Below are 7166 nucleotides of genomic sequence, written 5' to 3' on the forward strand. Positions count from 1 at the left end.
AATTCCCATTCATGTGAGTCGGTCTCTGAATCACTTTCCAGCATCCGATTGCTATACCATACTGGGATGTCTTTGGAGTTAAACACGGCAGGTGTGATTGGTTTATGTATCTTTTTAGTGATCGGTGCTGCAGGAATCGTGATGGGGTTTAAAGGATTTGTCACTGGAAGTATCGACAGTGTTGATTTAGTGACTTCTGTTGGAATGGCTGGTGCCATAGATGCTACTGTGGGTTCCAATATAGTTGCTGCTACTATTGGTGTTATTGATGGGATTATTGGTTCGTTTGGTGGGATGATTGGTATTGATGATGGTTGCGGTGGAGTTGTGAGCCTCGATGGGGCAGTGGGGATAATGCTTGATGGTGCTTTGATTATGAAAGGTATCCTCTTTGCAGTAGGTGGGCAAAATGGTTTGCTAGGTTTGCCTTTGAATCTGAGTTTAGGAAGAACTCTTTTTCAAAGCCTAGGCCTGTATTACCTTTGGGCTTTAATTCTGGTAGCAGAGGTTCATGTCGTCCTTGTTTGCAGTATCCCAAAGCACTCTAACCATCATATCCCATTCTTTGCATAATGAGGAGGCCTTTGCCATACTGTTCCGTAGGAAGTGTAACTTGCGGTTTATCAGTGGTGATGGGATCTTTATAGATCCAGTTCGCTAGGTCCTCATCTTGTGTCTCTTCCTCTTGACTCTTTCCAGGGACGAATGGCATCAAGGCACATGCTGGTATGATTAGTGGTTGTTGGAGTAACTGTTGTGGCTTACCATGTGTTCTAGGAGAAGTGGGCATTTGTCCCACACAAAAGAGTTGACTTAAGTTATATTCCCCGGGACCTTCCTCTGCGACTTTCATTTTAAGCTTTTCTTGCTTGGGTATAGGGGTGTTCAAACTGGCAAGAGAGGTGGGACTTACATATGATGTAGAGGAAATGGCTTCCCTATTATTAGGAACAGTAATTTCTGGTTGATGGCTGATATTATGGCAAAATGCAAAGGGATTTGCATCACCCAGGATTGTGATCTCTGCACCATTATGTGGGAACTTGATACATTGATGGTAGGTAGATGGAACGGCTTGCATGGCATGTATCCAAGGTCTTCCTAATAATAGATTATATGGTAGAGGAAGGTCCAGAACCTGACAAATTATGTGTTTTACCACAGGGCCCACTCAGATTGGTAGCACCACCGCTCCTTTGGATGAACGCTCTGCATCATCATAGGCCTTGATGGTGATCTTCTTGCGAGGATCCACTGATTCTATTGCATATCCCAATGCTGTGACCAATTGTAGTGTACAAATGTTTAGGCCTGCTCCATTATCTATCAAGACTCGATTGATCCTGTGTTGGTTGATAAAGCCTTCAATGTGTAGTGAAGCGTTATGAGGTTGTTGGAAGGAAGAGTTGTCACTTTCAGAAAAAGTGAGACAAGGTGATGACTTTAGATTTCCAACCATGGCTTGAAATTGGTCTGTGTTTAGGTTTGCAGGGACTGACGCCTCTTGGAGTGCTTGATCCAAGATTGTTTTATGAGATGGCGATAGGCGCAATAGTTCTAAAATGGATATGAGCGCAGGCGTTTTATCTAATTGTTCCACAAGATTATATTGCTTTGGGGTGGAGGGGGTGCCCTGTGGAGCTGCCTTGATGGTGACCTTGCCACGACGTGTAATAACATTGCAATTTGAGGTGGGATTTTTGAAGGTTATAGTTGCAATTTGATCACTGGCATCATATAGGTGATTTACAGTGTAGTTATACGCAGCCTGCGTATAATCAGTGGTATCAGTGCCTCGCCGAGAAGTGGAAGGACCCCTTTGATCTTGTGATGGAAGTGGATTCTTGAACATCTGATGATCATTATTGGTTGTTTTTGGGTCATGTCCTTCAACTTCAATTTCTCCTCGATCAATAAGATCCTGAATAAGATCTTTCAATCGGTGACAATTACTTGTTTTGTGTCCTCTTCCTTGATGGAACTCACAGTGTTCAGTATCTCTCCACCATGCCGGTTTGACCTAAGGCTCATAGTTTGATAGCTTAGGTAGAGTGATCAAATTTTGAGAAATGAGTTGTCGCAACACTGTTTCAATGGGTTCCCCTAAGGGAGTGTATGTGCGTTTTTGTTTTTGTGGATGAGGTCTTGGTTCATCATGAGATGTGATGCAACCTTGATTAGGAGGAACATTTGTGTTATTCTGAGGTGGAGGATTTTGTCCTGCAAACCGAACCACAGGTTGTGCATTTTGGATAGTTCGAGCATCCACAACCCCATCGTTGACGATATTTTTATTCTTGTTCCAGAAGTTTGGTTTATCACTATTGAAGCGCGGGCGAGGACCATCTTTTGGTTCATTAAAGATTTTGATGAGTCCTTTCTTGATGAGTACCCTTTCACATTTTATACCCTTGGTGATCATATCGTTAAAGGAGTCTGTGTCTTTGACATCCAGGTGAAATTCCATTTTTTCGTTTAAGTTGGAAATGAAAATTTCCACTAGTTCTTGTTCAGGTAACTGAAGAGAACGTCTGCTAGACATTTGGCACCATCGTTTCAGGAATACTAAGAATAATTCACCTGGTTTTTGTTTGGTGTTGCATAGATCAGCCATGGTGATGTCGCGTTCAATGTTATGAGAGTAATGAGATAGGAACTTCTGGATGAGTTCCTCAAATGTTCTAATGCCACTTGGTAGTCGGGAAAACCATGATGTGGTGGTTCCTCCCAAGCTTTGGGGAAAAAGGCGCATTAGGTATGTGTCCTCATAAGCCACTTCAAGACAAGCGGAATGAAATTCTTGGACGTGATAGCGGGGATCTCCCTTTCCTCTATATTTTTTGAATTTTGGTGTTTCGAACCCGCGTGGAAAGGGTGGCATATAAAGATTCCTATCAAACGGATAGGGACAGATGTTGTTAAGTGAGAATTGATTGGTCTTAACACCACTATGAAGTTGTTGGGCGAGATTCTTGACTTGTTGCCGTAACATCTCCATTTCATTTGGAGGAGGAGGTGGTGGGTTACCTCGAGGGATGTTATATCTGATGTGATTTCTACCTCTTTCCTCCTCATGGCGACTTTGTCTTTCTGATGCTTGTCTTAATTGGGCAAGATCAAAGTTCGAGGGGAGTTTGGCTCCTTCTTGAGCGAGTTTTAAGAAGTGAGCATCCGGATTGCTCCTTAATATTTCATCAAATAATCTGTTGAAGTGAGGGTTATGCTGAGCCCTTTCGACTGTTGAAGGAGTGGGAGTACTTGGGTTTTCATCAGTTACAGTTCCTCCAAGTGCTTCTTGAAATTCATTGAGGTTGTCTTCTTCTTCCTCAATTTCTATTTCTCGTTGCCTTGATCGCGATCGGGTTTGAGCCATTTTGTTTGTAAGTTTGTGTTGAAGTTGATTGAAGATGATGATGAGTTATTGATGAAAGATTGATGATTGGTGATTTGTATTGTATGGGGATCTCTAGCACTTTAAGGTAGATGTAACCGAAATTCCTTCTTTGAATTGCTTGTTTGTTTTGAGGAGTTTGGATGTGATAAGGTGTAGAGAAATCTGAGATGTGTTACAGATTTTGACTACCTAGTAATGAGAGGATTCACTCATGAACTAGTTTTAACCTGCGTAGATGTGTCTCTTAGGATGAGCTTATCCTAGATGTAGAAACAATCTAAAAGTGATGTGATGTGTTTGATTTCAAGAAATATCTAAAAGAGAACTTGGGACAAGAACCTCTTAATGTTTTGAGAGTTTTGGGATGAATTGATGATGGAAAAATGATGTATGAATGAGATGATGGATGTTCTATTTTCAACTTCAATAAAAACTTTGTGTTACAAATGGAACAAACTCTACTTCTTCCCTTTCAGGCGTTGGTGGCACTTCTCGAGCTGTGTTGTAGGTGATACAGATGTTTGGGAAGAAGTTGGGATTAATCTTTCCTCCTTGATTTTTGTGATAACTCAGAGCTCTATATTGCATAAAAGCTCTGCGGTTCAATGATTCGGAATCTAATTCGTTTGTTTTACCTTGAAGATAGAGACGCATGCGATGTAGAAAGACTCTATGTGAGACAAAGATTTGTCTATTGAGATAGAAGAATTTCCTCCTTTTGATCAAAGCCTTTGAGCTTAATGGTCTCCTTTTCAAGTTGATATTCTGATGACACTTCTTCTTTCGCAAGATGTGAAGAATGGTCATAAAAGTTGTGACTCTGTGTTGTTTGCACTTTGTTTTTGGTATTTGTGGTTGTGTTGACAGATGTTGGATGAATACTTTGTATTTGGGATTGATTTTCTGATTTTTCTTTGACAAGAAAACAAAGCAAGCACACAAACACAAAATTGTAGCCTCAAAGGCAAAAATGAGTATGGGTCTAGATTAACCCAATCCTTGGACTTGTTTCTGACCCTTCTTTTAGATGTATTTTAAGATGTATTTCCAAAGCCTGAAGTCGGCTCAATTTGCACTAGGTCTATAAAACGAACACACTTCAAACACTCTTTATCCCTAAGGTCAAATGGCCAGTTGTGATAAATTTAGCCCACATCTTGATATTTCTTCGACTTTGGTACTACATACCTTATGAATCCCGCCGTGGCAGGTAAGGATGTGATATACTAAGTCTTGCACGAGCATAACAAATAGATGATCCCTATGATGGGGGAGTCACCACTTTTATCAAGCCACAAGTGACCTTTCAAAAAGCTATGTTTCTACTCAAGGAAATATGTATGGTGAGTATCTTGGGAGAAAAACCATCTATGCTCTTGCACTAAATTATACCTCAAATATCCTCAATCAATAGAATGGGTGGGCTACTAATTAAAGGTGTTTAGTCATGTTTGATATTTTTGGACATAAGTTCATTCTACAGTGACTCACTTAAGAGCCTTGTAACTGGTGGTGGGGCCCATTTGTCCTTTCGGCCAGTTACACTGTAGAAACAGCTATACCCAAGGCTACAGCTTTCGCTCTCACCTGATTTCTATAGCAGCTCGAAGGATTTACCGCTCGAGGTCGTTCCCAAGAGTATCGATCCCTTGGCAGGCCTCTCTTAAAAAGATAAAATTTGAGCGTTACTAACACTTTTCTCTTGCACCTAGGACCACGAGAGCCAAGGGAGAGGATAGTGTGTGTTAGAGGTAGGACCACTCGACCAACTCTTTTGTACAAGTGTGCCAAACACAAAATTCACTTGTTCCTTTTAATTTGTCATCACAATGATTTTCTATCTATTTGGAGATGTTGCTCCAACAATCATGGTGTTCTTTTTAATTTTCAAAGGCAATTGTTGGAGTAAACTAGAATTTGAAAATCCTGGTCAACTTAATGAAAAACACGTTTGCATGAAGTAAAATTGCTTTAAAAATGAGACAAGTTGATTGTGAATTTTATGTGCACCAAAAATGGAAGTGTGGATTGTAAGTTTTATCTTGATGCAAGAAATAAAATTTGCCTTGTTGATTTTAAGCACCAAAAGAATTTGTTCCTAACTTTGCAAAAAAAATTTGCGTGTTTGTTTTTGTGATTCTTTTTAACTTTGAACAAGTGTAATTCTTTTTTTAGAGCTCCAAACGAAAGATGTGGTTCTTTTTAAAACTCCAAATGAAAGTGTAGTTGATTTTAACCCAAAAGGAAAATGAATTTATTTTATCCTAACTTGAAAGACAAAGTTAGCAATATGAACAAATTTATTTCCTAAGCTAAAATTGCTAAAAATAATGCTATTGTAGGGGTTAGTTAAAACCTGCACAAAAGATAATTAGTTAGAAAAATCTGCATGTTTTGGTGGGCTTCTACAAGCCTAAAATTTTTGGTTTTCGGTTACAAGGAATTTTCTTACAACTCTTTGTTACAATAGCTCTACTCTGTGTGAAAACAGAAGTGCTATTTAACATGAAAGAGCAACATTATAGACAATAGCGTTAAAGTATCAATTTGCGAAGGTGCTAAATTGAGAAGAAAAATGCAAGAGAATGACCTGTGTGTCAATTAAAACATTCAAAAGTTAGTAGTCTTCAAAATGATTGCTCTTCGATTCACGTCAGGTTCACCAAATGATGTCATGGAAATGGGGACAAGGCAACAACAAAGTTCAATGTTAATAAGTTATTTCAACCATAAAAACAAAACAAAGAACTAAAAACCATTCCAAACATATCAAGAGAGATTTCAAAAAGCATGAAAGAAGTTTAACAAAATAAAAGAAAGGAGAAGAGCCTCCCTAAGATGCTTCCATGATGCCTTTTGATGCTACTCCCTTGTTTCTCTCCTCTCCAAGTCCCAAATGAGTGTAGCTCTCAGCTTTTAGCACTAGCCATGGATGCCATATGGAGATTCAAGATGGTTGAATATGATAAGCAAATACTATGCAAGAGTAGATAGTGATGCTATGAAAAAGCTCTATGCTAATGCCAGTATAACAACAATACTCTAAAATGCTTCTTCTTTTGCTTGAGGAGAAGGGTTCTATTTATAGAAGAAATAGGGAAATGAAGGGTTAAGATTGAGCAATCTTAACAAGGGTTAGGATTGAAAGTTGGGGATCCATGTGCACAATTGGCACCAATAAAATGGTGACAAGTTTCAACATAGGATTGGGTTGAGAGAAGAGGTTGGAGGCATTAAAGGCCTGAGAAGACTTCATGGTTATCTAGAAGGTAAGGGTCAAGCCTAAATTAGGATTACCCACCGGATTAAGAGTTAATCCAAGGATAAACCTTTGTGCAAATGATTAAGAGATAATCATGGTCAAAGCATTAAAGGCCTGATGAGACCTTTGGGTTGGGTAGAGGTTGAGTCAAAACAAATGTTTTAACCATGTGGGAGGGTTGAATTAACCATTAATGGTTATTGGAGACTTTGGGGATTAAGTGGTTGAAGGTTGGAAGCCTTCAATGGTTTTCAAAGACTTTGAGCCATTTAGTGGTTGAAGGTTGAAAGCTTTCAAAGGTTATCCAAGACTTTGAGGGTTAATTTGTTGAACACACAAAGCATTAATTGCTTTTCAAAGACTTTGGAGTCTTTGAGAAGTGACTCCAATTTGCTTAAGAATGTGACAATATTTAGGGGATGGATTAGGCTAATTAGGAAGGGTTTAGAAGAATTTAGAAGGGGTTTAGGCATACAAGTGGATTTTGTAGGAAAATGTAAGTGGGAGAAA

This window comes from Cryptomeria japonica, chromosome 7 (assembly GCF_030272615.1).
Source record: "Cryptomeria japonica chromosome 7, Sugi_1.0, whole genome shotgun sequence".
Taxonomy (NCBI): domain Eukaryota; kingdom Viridiplantae; phylum Streptophyta; class Pinopsida; order Cupressales; family Cupressaceae; genus Cryptomeria; species Cryptomeria japonica.